Genomic DNA, 13,231 nt, shown 5'->3' with positions numbered 1-13,231 from the left:
GCGCTGGTTCCCCGGGCAGGGGTCCCCGCACAACGCGGCGCCTCGCAGCGTGGCTGCAGGTCCTCGGGGGCTGGACGGGTGCCTGCGGGCCCCAGGGCCCGGCCGCCTTGCCCAAGAGCAGCCCGAGCGTGACCACGGCCTCGTGTGGAAGCTGCCCCTCCAGGAGAGCCTCGCGGCGCCTGTCGGGTTGGTGTGTGTGTGTGTGTGTGTGTGTGTGTGTGTGTGTGTGTGTGTGTGTGTGTGTGTGTGTCTGCGCGCGCGCGCCTGTGTGAGGCAGTGCGGGCGTGCGCGCGCGTGAGTTTCACAGCGTGTGCGCCGCCTGGCTGTTCGTCCCCGTGTCCGCCCTAGGTGTGTGCCTGTGTGTTGAATCCTCGTGTCCGTGTGTCTCTCCTCTCCGTCGCTCCGGTTCGCTCGTGCTCCCTGCGGGTGTCATGGAGAAGGTGGCAGAAGGAAGGAGGGCGGCGGAGGGCCTGTGGTGGCGCCGGGGACCCCGGCTGGACCGGGGCCAGTAGGGGCCCGGTGGGCAGCGGTGCAGCGCGGGCGGGCCGGCGCGAGAGCGGCCTGGGCACGGGGCCGGTGGGGTTGGGGGGCAGCGGCAGAGGCTCGGGGCGTGGAGGCAGGCGGGGACGCGCAGGCTCTTGGGGCGCGCAGGGCCGGCCTCTGGCGTCTACGGCCATACCACCCTGAACGCGCCCGATCTCGTCTGATCTCGGAAGCTAAGCAGGGTCGGGCCTGGTTAGTACTTGGATGGGAGACCGCCTGGGAATACCGGGTGCTGTAGGCTCTTTTTCCTCTCTGCCTCCCCGCTTTCTTTCTGCCCTGGCCCCCTGCCCCTCCCGCCCGCTCTAGCGCGGGCGCCTGCCCTCGCCCAGCCCCTTCCCCGCCCGCCCCGTCGTGGCCACCTGCTGCTGCCGGGCCTCGTCCCCCGCCCCCACACGCCTCCGGGGGCTGGGGCTGGGGCTGGGGCTGGGGGTGCGAGTGGGGGTGGGGTGGGCACACCCGCCTTCAGCCGGCCAGCCCCGCCCAGAGGCAGGGCCAACCTGCGTGCGGGCCGGCGGTGTCCCCCACCGCGCAGGCAGGCCTTGGGCTCCCTCCGCAGCCTGGGAGCCCCTAAGCCGTGCGCTCCACTCGCGCCCACCCGCCGGACAGCGCAGGCCCTGGGCGCCCCCCAGCACACTCCGCACGCCCCGTCCCCGGACTCCGGGCTGCGCTCCCCTCCTTGCCACGGTAGTGGGGTAGTGAATGCCCGGGCCGACAGGAGGGGACCACCGTCCCCGGGCCCCGGGGCGCGCCCCGTGCTCCGCGCTCGGTGTGCGCGCCCTGGCCCCTCGGTCCCCGCCCCCCACCCGGGACCGGGAGCGGGCCGATCGACCGCGCCAGGCAGACGTCCGACGCCGCTCTCCCGCAACAGCCGGGCGCGCGCGCTCCAGCGAGTGCCGGGGCGCCCGTGCCAAACGCACAGCGAACAGCCGGAAGAAACGCGCCAGCGCGCGCTCACACCCATCTCCCGGCGCTGGTTCCCCGGGCAGGGGTCCCCGCACAACGCGGCGCCTCGCAGCGTGGCTGCAGGTCCTCGGGGGCTGGACGGGTGCCTGCGGGCCCCAGGGCCCGGCCGCCTTGCCCAAGAGCAGCCCGAGCGTGACCACGGCCTCGTGTGGAAGCTGCCCCTCCAGGAGAGCGTCGCGGCGCCTGTCGGGTTGGTGTGTGTGTGTGTGTGTGTGTGTGTGTGTGTGTGTGTGTGTGTGTGTGTGTGTGTGTGTGTGTGTCTGCGCGCGCGCGCCTGTGTGAGGCAGTGCGAGCGTGCGCGCGCGTGAGTTTCACAGCGTGTGCGCCGCCTGGCTGTTCGTCCCCGTGTCCGCCCTAGGTGTGTGCCTGTGTGTTGAATCCTCGTGTCCGTGTGTCTCTCCTCTCCGTCGCTCCGGTTCGCTCGTGCTCCCTGCGGGTGTCATGGAGAAGGTGGCAGAAGGAAGGAGGGCGGCGGAGGGCCTGTGGTGGCGCCGGGGACCCCGGCTGGACCGGGGCCAGTAGGGGCCCGGTGGGCAGCGGTGCAGCGCGGGCGGGCCGGCGCGAGAGCGGCCTGGGCACGGGGCCGGTGGGGTTGGGGGGCAGCGGCAGAGGCTCGGGGCGTGGAGGCAGGCGGGGACGCGCAGGCTCTTGGGGCGCGCAGGGCCGGCCTCTGGCGTCTACGGCCATACCACCCTGAACGCGCCCGATCTCGTCTGATCTCGGAAGCTAAGCAGGGTCGGGCCTGGTTAGTACTTGGATGGGAGACCGCCTGGGAATACCGGGTGCTGTAGGCTCTTTTTCCTCTCTGCCTCCCCGCTTTCTTTCTGCCCTGGCCCCCTGCCCCTCCCGCCCGCTCTAGCGCGGGCGCCTGCCCTCGCCCAGCCCCTTCCCCGCCCGCCCCGTCGTGGCCACCTGCTGCTGCCGGGCCTCGTCCCCCGCCCCCACACGCCTCCGGGGGCTGGGGCTGGGGCTGGGGCTGGGGGTGCGAGTGGGGGTGGGGTGGGCACACCCGCCTTCAGCCGGCCAGCCCCGCCCAGAGGCAGGGCCAACCTGCGTGCGGGCCGGCGGTGTCCCCCACCGCGCAGGCAGGCCTTGGGCTCCCTCCGCAGCCTGGGAGCCCCTAAGCCGTGCGCTCCACTCGCGCCCACCCGCCGGACAGCGCAGGCCCTGGGCGCCCCCCAGCACACTCCGCACGCCCCGTCCCCGGACTCCGGGCTGCGCTCCCCTCCTTGCCACGGTAGTGGGGTAGTGAATGCCCGGGCCGACAGGAGGGGACCACCGTCCCCGGGCCCCGGGGCGCGCCCCGTGCTCCGCGCTCGGTGTGCGCGCCCTGGCCCCTCGGTCCCCGCCCCCCACCCGGGACCGGGAGCGGGCCGATCGACCGCGCCAGGCAGACGTCCGACGCCGCTCTCCCGCAACAGCCGGGCGCGCGCGCTCCAGCGAGTGCCGGGGCGCCCGTGCCAAACGCACAGCGAACAGCCGGAAGAAACGCGCCAGCGCGCGCTCACACCCATCTCCCGGCGCTGGTTCCCCGGGCAGGGGTCCCCGCACAACGCGGCGCCTCGCAGCGTGGCTGCAGGTCCTCGGGGGCTGGACGGGTGCCTGCGGGCCCCAGGGCCCGGCCGCCTTGCCCAAGAGCAGCCCGAGCGTGACCACGGCCTCGTGTGGAAGCTGCCCCTCCAGGAGAGCGTCGCGGCGCCTGTCGGGTTGGTGTGTGTGTGTGTGTGTGTGTGTGTGTGTGTGTGTGTGTGTGTGTGTGTGTGTGTCTGCGCGCGCGCGCCTGTGTGAGGCAGTGCGGGCGTGCGCGCGCGTGAGTTTCACAGCGTGTGCGCCGCCTGGCTGTTCGTCCCCGTGTCCGCCCTAGGTGTGTGCCTGTGTGTTGAATCCTCGTGTCCGTGTGTCTCTCCTCTCCGTCGCTCCGGTTCGCTCGTGCTCCCTGCGGGTGTCATGGAGAAGGTGGCAGAAGGAAGGAGGGCGGCGGAGGGCCTGTGGTGGCGCCGGGGACCCCGGCTGGACCGGGGCCAGTAGGGGCCCGGTGGGCAGCGGTGCAGCACGGGCGGGCCGGCGCGAGAGCGGCCTGGGCACGGGGCCGGTGGGGTTGGGGGGCAGCGGCAGAGGCTCGGGGCGTGGAGGCAGGCGGGGACGCGCAGGCTCTTGGGGCGCGCAGGGCCGGCCTCTGGCGTCTACGGCCATACCACCCTGAACGCGCCCGATCTCGTCTGATCTCGGAAGCTAAGCAGGGTCGGGCCTGGTTAGTACTTGGATGGGAGACCGCCTGGGAATACCGGGTGCTGTAGGCTCTTTTTCCTCTCTGCCTCCCCGCTTTCTTTCTGCCCTGGCCCCCTGCCCCTCCCGCCCGCTCTAGCGCGGGCGCCTGCCCTCGCCCAGCCCCTTCCCCGCCCGCCCCGTCGTGGCCACCTGCTGCTGCCGGGCCTCGTCCCCCGCCCCCACACGCCTCCGGGGGCTGGGGCTGGGGCTGGGGCTGGGGGTGCGAGTGGGGGTGGGGTGGGCACACCCGCCTTCAGCCGGCCAGCCCCGCCCAGAGGCAGGGCCAACCTGCGTGCGGGCCGGCGGTGTCCCCCACCGCGCAGGCAGGCCTTGGGCTCCCTCCGCAGCCTGGGAGCCCCTAAGCCGTGCGCTCCACTCGCGCCCACCCGCCGGACAGCGCAGGCCCTGGGCGCCCCCCAGCACACTCCGCACGCCCCGTCCCCGGACTCCGGGCTGCGCTCCCCTCCTTGCCACGGTAGTGGGGTAGTGAATGCCCGGGCCGACAGGAGGGGACCACCGTCCCCGGGCCCCGGGGCGCGCCCCGTGCTCCGCGCTCGGTGTGCGCGCCCTGGCCCCTCGGTCCCCGCCCCCCACCCGGGACCGGGAGCGGGCCGATCGACCGCGCCAGGCGGACGTCCGACGCCGCTCTCCCGCAACAGCCGGGCGCGCGCGCTCCAGCGAGTGCCGGGGCGCCCGTGCCAAACGCACAGCGAACAGCCGGAAGAAACGCGCCAGCGCGCGCTCACACACCCATCTCCCGGGCGCCTGGTTCCCCGGGCAGGGGTCCCCGCACAACGCGGCGCCTCGCAGCGTGGCTGCAGGTCCTCGGGGGCTGGACGGGTGCCTGCGGGCCCCAGGGCCCGGCCGCCTTGCCCAAGAGCAGCCCGAGCGTGACCACGGCCTCGTGTGGAAGCTGCCCCTCCAGGAGAGCCTCGCGGCGCCTGTCGGGTTGGTGTGTGTGTGTGTGTGTGTGTGTGTGTGTGTGTGTGTGTGTGTGTGTGTGTCTGCGCGCGCGCGCCTGTGTGAGGCAGTGCGGGCGTGCGCGCGCGTGAGTTTCACAGCGTGTGCGCCGCCTGGCTGTTCGTCCCCGTGTCCGCCCTAGGTGTGTGCCTGTGTGTTGAATCCTCGTGTCCGTGTGTCTCTCCTCTCCGTCGCTCCGGTTCGCTCGTGCTCCCTGCGGGTGTCATGGAGAAGGTGGCAGAAGGAAGGAGGGCGGCGGAGGGCCTGTGGTGGCGCCGGGGACCCCGGCTGGACCGGGGCCAGTAGGGGCCCGGTGGGCAGCGGTGCAGCACGGGCGGGCCGGCGCGAGAGCGGCCTGGGCACGGGGCCGGTGGGGTTGGGGGGCAGCGGCAGAGGCTCGGGGCGTGGAGGCAGGCGGGGACGCGCAGGCTCTTGGGGCGCGCAGGGCCGGCCTCTGGCGTCTACGGCCATACCACCCTGAACGCGCCCGATCTCGTCTGATCTCGGAAGCTAAGCAGGGTCGGGCCTGGTTAGTACTTGGATGGGAGACCGCCTGGGAATACCGGGTGCTGTAGGCTCTTTTTCCTCTCTGCCTCCCCGCTTTCTTTCTGCCCTGGCCCCCTGCCCCTCCCGCCCGCTCTAGCGCGGGCGCCTGCCCTCGCCCAGCCCCTTCCCCGCCCGCCCCGTCGTGGCCACCTGCTGCTGCCGGGCCTCGTCCCCCGCCCCCACACGCCTCCGGGGGCTGGGGCTGGGGCTGGGGCTGGGGGTGCGAGTGGGGGTGGGGTGGGCACACCCGCCTTCAGCCGGCCAGCCCCGCCCAGAGGCAGGGCCAACCTGCGTGCGGGCCGGCGGTGTCCCCCACCGCGCAGGCAGGCCTTGGGCTCCCTCCGCAGCCTGGGAGCCCCTAAGCCGTGCGCTCCACTCGCGCCCACCCGCCGGACAGCGCAGGCCCTGGGCGCCCCCCAGCACACTCCGCACGCCCCGTCCCCGGACTCCGGGCTGCGCTCCCCTCCTTGCCACGGTAGTGGGGTAGTGAATGCCCGGGCCGACAGGAGGGGACCACCGTCCCCGGGCCCCGGGGCGCGCCCCGTGCTCCGCGCTCGGTGTGCGCGCCCTGGCCCCTCGGTCCCCGCCCCCCACCCGGGACCGGGAGCGGGCCGATCGACCGCGCCAGGCAGACGTCCGACGCCGCTCTCCCGCAACAGCCGGGCGCGCGCGCTCCAGCGAGTGCCGGGGCGCCCGTGCCAAACGCACAGCGAACAGCCGGAAGAAACGCGCCAGCGCGCGCTCACACCCATCTCCCGGCGCTGGTTCCCCGGGCAGGGGTCCCCGCACAACGCGGCGCCTCGCAGCGTGGCTGCAGGTCCTCGGGGGCTGGACGGGTGCCTGCGGGCCCCAGGGCCCGGCCGCCTTGCCCAAGAGCAGCCCGAGCGTGACCACGGCCTCGTGTGGAAGCTGCCCCTCCAGGAGAGCCTCGCGGCGCCTGTCGGGTTGGTGTGTGTGTGTGTGTGTGTGTGTGTGTGTGTGTGTGTGTGTGTGTGTGTGTGTGTGTGTGTGTGTGTCTGCGCGCGCGCGCCTGTGTGAGGCAGTGCGGGCGTGCGCGCGCGTGAGTTTCACAGCGTGTGCGCCGCCTGGCTGTTCGTCCCCGTGTCCGCCCTAGGTGTGTGCCTGTGTGTTGAATCCTCGTGTCCGTGTGTCTCTCCTCTCCGTCGCTCCGGTTCGCTCGTGCTCCCTGCGGGTGTCATGGAGAAGGTGGCAGAAGGAAGGAGGGCGGCGGAGGGCCTGTGGTGGCGCCGGGGACCCCGGCTGGACCGGGGCCAGTAGGGGCCCGGTGGGCAGCGGTGCAGCGCGGGCGGGCCGGCGCGAGAGCGGCCTGGGCACGGGGCCGGTGGGGTTGGGGGGCAGCGGCAGAGGCTCGGGGCGTGGAGGCAGGCGGGGACGCGCAGGCTCTTGGGGCGCGCAGGGCCGGCCTCTGGCGTCTACGGCCATACCACCCTGAACGCGCCCGATCTCGTCTGATCTCGGAAGCTAAGCAGGGTCGGGCCTGGTTAGTACTTGGATGGGAGACCGCCTGGGAATACCGGGTGCTGTAGGCTCTTTTTCCTCTCTGCCTCCCCGCTTTCTTTCTGCCCTGGCCCCCTGCCCCTCCCGCCCGCTCTAGCGCGGGCGCCTGCCCTCGCCCAGCCCCTTCCCCGCCCGCCCCGTCGTGGCCACCTGCTGCTGCCGGGCCTCGTCCCCCGCCCCCACACGCCTCCGGGGGCTGGGGCTGGGGCTGGGGCTGGGGGTGCGAGTGGGGGTGGGGTGGGCACACCCGCCTTCAGCCGGCCAGCCCCGCCCAGAGGCAGGGCCAACCTGCGTGCGGGCCGGCGGTGTCCCCCACCGCGCAGGCAGGCCTTGGGCTCCCTCCGCAGCCTGGGAGCCCCTAAGCCGTGCGCTCCACTCGCGCCCACCCGCCGGACAGCGCAGGCCCTGGGCGCCCCCCAGCACACTCCGCACGCCCCGTCCCCGGACTCCGGGCTGCGCTCCCCTCCTTGCCACGGTAGTGGGGTAGTGAATGCCCGGGCCGACAGGAGGGGACCACCGTCCCCGGGCCCCGGGGCGCGCCCCGTGCTCCGCGCTCGGTGTGCGCGCCCTGGCCCCTCGGTCCCCGCCCCCCACCCGGGACCGGGAGCGGGCCGATCGACCGCGCCAGGCAGACGTCCGACGCCGCTCTCCCGCAACAGCCGGGCGCGCGCGCTCCAGCGAGTGCCGGGGCGCCCGTGCCAAACGCACAGCGAACAGCCGGAAGAAACGCGCCAGCGCGCGCTCACACCCATCTCCCGGCGCTGGTTCCCCGGGCAGGGGTCCCCGCACAACGCGGCGCCTCGCAGCGTGGCTGCAGGTCCTCGGGGGCTGGACGGGTGCCTGCGGGCCCCAGGGCCCGGCCGCCTTGCCCAAGAGCAGCCCGAGCGTGACCACGGCCTCGTGTGGAAGCTGCCCCTCCAGGAGAGCGTCGCGGCGCCTGTCGGTTTGGTGTCTGTGTGTGTGTGTGTGTGTGTGTGTGTGTGTGTGTGTGTGTGTGTGTGTGTGTCTGCGCGCGCGCGCCTGTGTGAGGCAGTGCGAGCGTGCGCGCGCGTGAGTTTCACAGCGTGTGCGCCGCCTGGCTGTTCGTCCCCGTGTCCGCCCTAGGTGTGTGCCTGTGTGTTGAATCCTCGTGTCCGTGTGTCTCTCCTCTCCGTCGCTCCGGTTCGCTCGTGCTCCCTGCGGGTGTCATGGAGAAGGTGGCAGAAGGAAGGAGGGCGGCGGAGGGCCTGTGGTGGCGCCGGGGACCCCGGCTGGACCGGGGCCAGTAGGGGCCCGGTGGGCAGCGGTGCAGCGCGGGCGGGCCGGCGCGAGAGCGGCCTGGGCACGGGGCCGGTGGGGTTGGGGGGCAGCGGCAGAGGCTCGGGGCGTGGAGGCAGGCGGGGACGCGCAGGCTCTTGGGGCGCGCAGGGCCGGCCTCTGGCGTCTACGGCCATACCACCCTGAACGCGCCCGATCTCGTCTGATCTCGGAAGCTAAGCAGGGTCGGGCCTGGTTAGTACTTGGATGGGAGACCGCCTGGGAATACCGGGTGCTGTAGGCTCTTTTTCCTCTCTGCCTCCCCGCTTTCTTTCTGCCCTGGCCCCCTGCCCCTCCCGCCCGCTCTAGCGCGGGCGCCTGCCCTCGCCCAGCCCCTTCCCCGCCCGCCCCGTCGTGGCCACCTGCTGCTGCCGGGCCTCGTCCCCCGCCCCCACACGCCTCCGGGGGCTGGGGCTGGGGCTGGGGCTGGGGGTGCGAGTGGGGGTGGGGTGGGCACACCCGCCTTCAGCCGGCCAGCCCCGCCCAGAGGCAGGGCCAACCTGCGTGCGGGCCGGCGGTGTCCCCCACCGCGCAGGCAGGCCTTGGGCTCCCTCCGCAGCCTGGGAGCCCCTAAGCCGTGCGCTCCACTCGCGCCCACCCGCCGGACAGCGCAGGCCCTGGGCGCCCCCCAGCACACTCCGCACGCCCCGTCCCCGGACTCCGGGCTGCGCTCCCCTCCTTGCCACGGTAGTGGGGTAGTGAATGCCCGGGCCGACAGGAGGGGACCACCGTCCCCGGGCCCCGGGGCGCGCCCCGTGCTCCGCGCTCGGTGTGCGCGCCCTGGCCCCTCGGTCCCCGCCCCCCACCCGGGACCGGGAGCGGGCCGATCGACCGCGCCAGGCAGACGTCCGACGCCGCTCTCCCGCAACAGCCGGGCGCGCGCGCTCCAGCGAGTGCCGGGGCGCCCGTGCCAAACGCACAGCGAACAGCCGGAAGAAACGCGCCAGCGCGCGCTCACACCCATCTCCCGGCGCTGGTTCCCCGGGCAGGGGTCCCCGCACAACGCGGCGCCTCGCAGCGTGGCTGCAGGTCCTCGGGGGCTGGACGGGTGCCTGCGGGCCCCAGGGCCCGGCCGCCTTGCCCAAGAGCAGCCCGAGCGTGACCACGGCCTCGTGTGGAAGCTGCCCCTCCAGGAGAGCGTCGCGGCGCCTGTCGGGTTGGTGTGTGTGTGTGTGTGTGTGTGTGTGTGTGTGTGTGTGTGTGTGTGTGTGTGTCTGCGCGCGCGCGCCTGTGTGAGGCAGTGCGGGCGTGCGCGCGCGTGAGTTTCACAGCGTGTGCGCCGCCTGGCTGTTCGTCCCCGTGTCCGCCCTAGGTGTGTGCCTGTGTGTTGAATCCTCGTGTCCGTGTGTCTCTCCTCTCCGTCGCTCCGGTTCGCTCGTGCTCCCTGCGGGTGTCATGGAGAAGGTGGCAGAAGGAAGGAGGGCGGCGGAGGGCCTGTGGTGGCGCCGGGGACCCCGGCTGGACCGGGGCCAGTAGGGGCCCGGTGGGCAGCGGTGCAGCGCGGGCGGGCCGGCGCGAGAGCGGCCTGGGCACGGGGCCGGTGGGGTTGGGGGGCAGCGGCAGAGGCTCGGGGCGTGGAGGCAGGCGGGGACGCGCAGGCTCTTGGGGCGCGCAGGGCCGGCCTCTGGCGTCTACGGCCATACCACCCTGAACGCGCCCGATCTCGTCTGATCTCGGAAGCTAAGCAGGGTCGGGCCTGGTTAGTACTTGGATGGGAGACCGCCTGGGAATACCGGGTGCTGTAGGCTCTTTTTCCTCTCTGCCTCCCCGCTTTCTTTCTGCCCTGGCCCCCTGCCCCTCCCGCCCGCTCTAGCGCGGGCGCCTGCCCTCGCCCAGCCCCTTCCCCGCCCGCCCCGTCGTGGCCACCTGCTGCTGCCGGGCCTCGTCCCCCGCCCCCACACGCCTCCGGGGGCTGGGGCTGGGGCTGGGGCTGGGGGTGCGAGTGGGGGTGGGGTGGGCACACCCGCCTTCAGCCGGCCAGCCCCGCCCAGAGGCAGGGCCAACCTGCGTGCGGGCCGGCGGTGTCCCCCACCGCGCAGGCAGGCCTTGGGCTCCCTCCGCAGCCTGGGAGCCCCTAAGCCGTGCGCTCCACTCGCGCCCACCCGCCGGACAGCGCAGGCCCTGGGCGCCCCCCAGCACACTCCGCACGCCCCGTCCCCGGACTCCGGGCTGCGCTCCCCTCCTTGCCACGGTAGTGGGGTAGTGAATGCCCGGGCCGACAGGAGGGGACCACCGTCCCCGGGCCCCGGGGCGCGCCCCGTGCTCCGCGCTCGGTGTGCGCGCCCTGGCCCCTCGGTCCCCGCCCCCCACCCGGGACCGGGAGCGGGCCGATCGACCGCGCCAGGCAGACGTCCGACGCCGCTCTCCCGCAACAGCCGGGCGCGCGCGCTCCAGCGAGTGCCGGGGCGCCCGTGCCAAACGCACAGCGAACAGCCGGAAGAAACGCGCCAGCGCGCGCTCACACCCATCTCCCGGCGCTGGTTCCCCGGGCAGGGGTCCCCGCACAACGCGGCGCCTCGCAGCGTGGCTGCAGGTCCTCGGGGGCTGGACGGGTGCCTGCGGGCCCCAGGGCCCGGCCGCCTTGCCCAAGAGCAGCCCGAGCGTGACCACGGCCTCGTGTGGAAGCTGCCCCTCCAGGAGAGCGTCGCGGCGCCTGTCGGTTTGGTGTCTGTGTGTGTGTGTGTGTGTGTGTGTGTGTGTGTGTGTGTGTCTGCGCGCGCGCGCCTGTGTGAGGTAGTGCGAGCGTGCGCGCGCGTGAGTTTCACAGCGTGTGCGCCGCCTGGCTGTTCGTCCCCGTGTCCGCCCTAGGTGTGTTCCTGTGTGTTGAATCCTCGTGTCCGTGTGTCTCTCCTCTCCGTCGCTCCCGTTCGCTCGTGCTCCCTGCGGGTGTCATGGAGAAGGTGGCAGAAGGAAGGAGGGCGGCGGAGGGCCTGTGGTGGCGCCGGGGACCCCGGCTGGACCGGGGCCAGTAGGGGCCCGGTGGGCAGCGGTGCAGCGCGGGCGGGCCGGCGCGAGAGCGGCCTGGGCACGGGGCCGGTGGGGTTGGGGGGCAGCGGCAGAGGCTCGGGGCGTGGAGGCAGGCGGGGACGCGCAGGCTCTTGGGGCGCGCAGGGCCGGCCTCTGGCGTCTGCGGCCATAACACCCTGAACGCGCCCGATCTCGTCTGATCTCGGAAGCTAAGCAGGGTCGGGCCTGGTTAGTACTTGGATGGGAGACCGCTTGGGAATACCGGGTGCTGTAGGCTCTTTTTCCTCTCTGCCTCCCCGCTTTCTTTCTGCCCTGGCCCCCTGCCCCTCCCGCCCGCTCTAGCGCGGGCGCCTGCCCTCGCCCAGCCCCTTCCCCGCCCGCCCCGTCGTGGCCACCTGCTGCTGCCGGGCCTCGTCCCCCGCCCCCACACGCCTCCGGGGGCTGGGGCTGGGGCTGGGGCTGGGGGTGCGAGTGGGGGTGGGGTGGGCACACCCGCCTTCAGCCGGCCAGCCCCGCCCAGAGGCAGGGCCAACCTGCGTGCGGGCCGGCGGTGTCCCCCACCGCGCAGGCAGGCCTTGGGCTCCCTCCGCAGCCTGGGAGCCCCTAAGCCGTGCGCTCCACTCGCGCCCACCCGCCGGACAGCGCAGGCCCTGGGCGCCCCCCAGCACACTCCGCACGCCCCGTCCCCGGACTCCGGGCTGCGCTCCCCTCCTTGCCACGGTAGTGGGGTAGTGAATGCCCGGGCCGACAGGAGGGGACCACCGTCCCCGGGCCCCGGGGCGCGCCCCGTGCTCCGCGCTCGGTGTGCGCGCCCTGGCCCCTCGGTCCCCGCCCCCCACCCGGGACCGGGAGCGGGCCGATCGACCGCGCCAGGCAGACGTCCGACGCCGCTCTCCCGCAACAGCCGGGCGCGCGCGCTCCAGCGAGTGCCGGGGCGCCCGTGCCAAACGCACAGCGAACAGCCGGAAGAAACGCGCCAGCGCGCGCTCACACCCATCTCCCGGCGCTGGTTCCCCGGGCAGGGGTCCCCGCACAACGCGGCGCCTCGCAGCGTGGCTGCAGGTCCTCGGGGGCTGGACGGGTGCCTGCGGGCCCCAGGGCCCGGCCGCCTTGCCCAAGAGCAGCCCGAGCGTGACCACGGCCTCGTGTGGAAGCTGCCCCTCCAGGAGAGCGTCGCGGCGCCTGTCGGGTTGGTGTGTGTGTGTGTGTGTGTGTGTGTGTGTGTGTCTGCGCGCGCGCGCCTGTGTGAGGCAGTGCGGGCGTGCGCTCGCGCGAGTTTCACAGCGTGTGCGCCGCCTGGCTGTTCGTCCCCGTGTCCGCCCTAGGTGTGTGCCTGTGTGTTGAATCCTCGTGTCCGTGTGTCTCTCCTCTCCGTCGCTCCGGTTCGCTCGTGCTCCCTGCGGGTGTCATGGAGAAGGTGGCAGAAGGAAGGAGGGCGGCGGAGGGCCTGTGGTGGCGCCGGGGACCCCGGCTGGACCGGGGCCAGTAGGGGCCCGGTGGGCAGCGGTGCAGCGCGGGCGGGCCGGCGCGAGAGCGGCCTGGGCACGGGGCCGGTGGGGTTGGGGGGCAGCGGCAGAGGCTCGGGGCGTGGAGGCAGGCGGGGACGCGCAGGCTCTTGGGGCGCGCAGGGCCGGCCTCTGGCGTCTACGGCCATACCACCCTGAACGCGCCCGATCTCGTCTGATCTCGGAAGCTAAGCAGGGTCGGGCCTGGTTAGTACTTGGATGGGAGACCGCCTGGGAATACCGGGTGCTGTAGGCTCTTTTTCCTCTCTGCCTCCCCGCTTTCTTTCTGCCCTGGCCCCCTGCCCCTCCCGCCCGCTCTAGCGCGGGCGCCTGCCCTCGCCCAGCCACTTCCCCGCCCGCCCCGTCGTGGCCACCTGCTGCTGCCGGGCCTCGTCCCCCGCCCCCACACGCCTCCGGGGGCTGGGGCTGGGGCTGGGGCTGGTGGTGCGAGTGGGGGTGGGGTGGGCACACCCGCCTTCAGCCGGCCAGCCCCGCCCAGAGGCAGGGCCAACCTGCGTGCGGGCCGGCGGTGTCCCCCACCGCGCAGGCAGGCCTTGGGCTCCCTCCGCAGCCTGGGAGCCCCTAAGCCGTGCGCTCCACTCGCGCCCACCCGCCGGACAGCGCAGGCCCTGGGCGCCCCCCAACACACTCCGCACGCCCCGTCC

The 13,231-nt window shown here is 74.2% G+C and overlaps 9 non-coding genes across 9 annotated transcripts; all 9 read left to right on the top strand.

Moving 5' to 3' along the window:
* Positions 1 to 665: 665 nt before the first annotated feature.
* LOC140844601 (5S ribosomal RNA) lies at positions 666 to 784 on the top strand. The gene has a single exon (XR_012123154.1). It is a non-coding gene; the product is annotated as a 5S ribosomal RNA (ribosomal RNA).
* Positions 785 to 2,181: 1,397 nt separating this feature from the next.
* LOC140844594 (5S ribosomal RNA) lies at positions 2,182 to 2,300 on the top strand. Its single transcript, XR_012123143.1, has one exon. It is a non-coding gene; the product is annotated as a 5S ribosomal RNA (ribosomal RNA).
* Positions 2,301 to 3,687: 1,387 nt separating this feature from the next.
* Positions 3,688 to 3,806, top strand: LOC140844585 (5S ribosomal RNA). The gene has a single exon (XR_012123131.1). It is a non-coding gene; the product is annotated as a 5S ribosomal RNA (ribosomal RNA).
* A 1,387-nt stretch (positions 3,807 to 5,193) lies between these two features.
* LOC140844899 (5S ribosomal RNA) lies at positions 5,194 to 5,312 on the top strand. Its single transcript, XR_012123420.1, has one exon. It is a non-coding gene; the product is annotated as a 5S ribosomal RNA (ribosomal RNA).
* A 1,399-nt stretch (positions 5,313 to 6,711) lies between these two features.
* On the top strand, positions 6,712 to 6,830 carry LOC140844885 (5S ribosomal RNA). The gene has a single exon (XR_012123406.1). It is a non-coding gene; the product is annotated as a 5S ribosomal RNA (ribosomal RNA).
* Positions 6,831 to 8,219: 1,389 nt separating this feature from the next.
* Positions 8,220 to 8,338, top strand: LOC140844867 (5S ribosomal RNA). Its single transcript, XR_012123376.1, has one exon. It is a non-coding gene; the product is annotated as a 5S ribosomal RNA (ribosomal RNA).
* A 1,385-nt stretch (positions 8,339 to 9,723) lies between these two features.
* On the top strand, positions 9,724 to 9,842 carry LOC140844714 (5S ribosomal RNA). The gene has a single exon (XR_012123195.1). It is a non-coding gene; the product is annotated as a 5S ribosomal RNA (ribosomal RNA).
* A 1,377-nt stretch (positions 9,843 to 11,219) lies between these two features.
* LOC140844894 (5S ribosomal RNA) lies at positions 11,220 to 11,338 on the top strand. The gene has a single exon (XR_012123415.1). It is a non-coding gene; the product is annotated as a 5S ribosomal RNA (ribosomal RNA).
* Positions 11,339 to 12,703: 1,365 nt separating this feature from the next.
* Positions 12,704 to 12,822, top strand: LOC140844584 (5S ribosomal RNA). Its single transcript, XR_012123127.1, has one exon. It is a non-coding gene; the product is annotated as a 5S ribosomal RNA (ribosomal RNA).
* The last annotated feature ends 409 nt before the right edge of the window (positions 12,823 to 13,231 follow it).

The sequence above is a fragment of the Manis javanica genome, chromosome 1 (assembly GCF_040802235.1).
Source record: "Manis javanica isolate MJ-LG chromosome 1, MJ_LKY, whole genome shotgun sequence".
Classification (NCBI taxonomy): Eukaryota; Metazoa; Chordata; class Mammalia; order Pholidota; family Manidae; genus Manis; species Manis javanica.
Note: the sequence above shows the minus strand (reverse complement) of the source record. Positions and strands in the feature narration are given on the sequence as shown.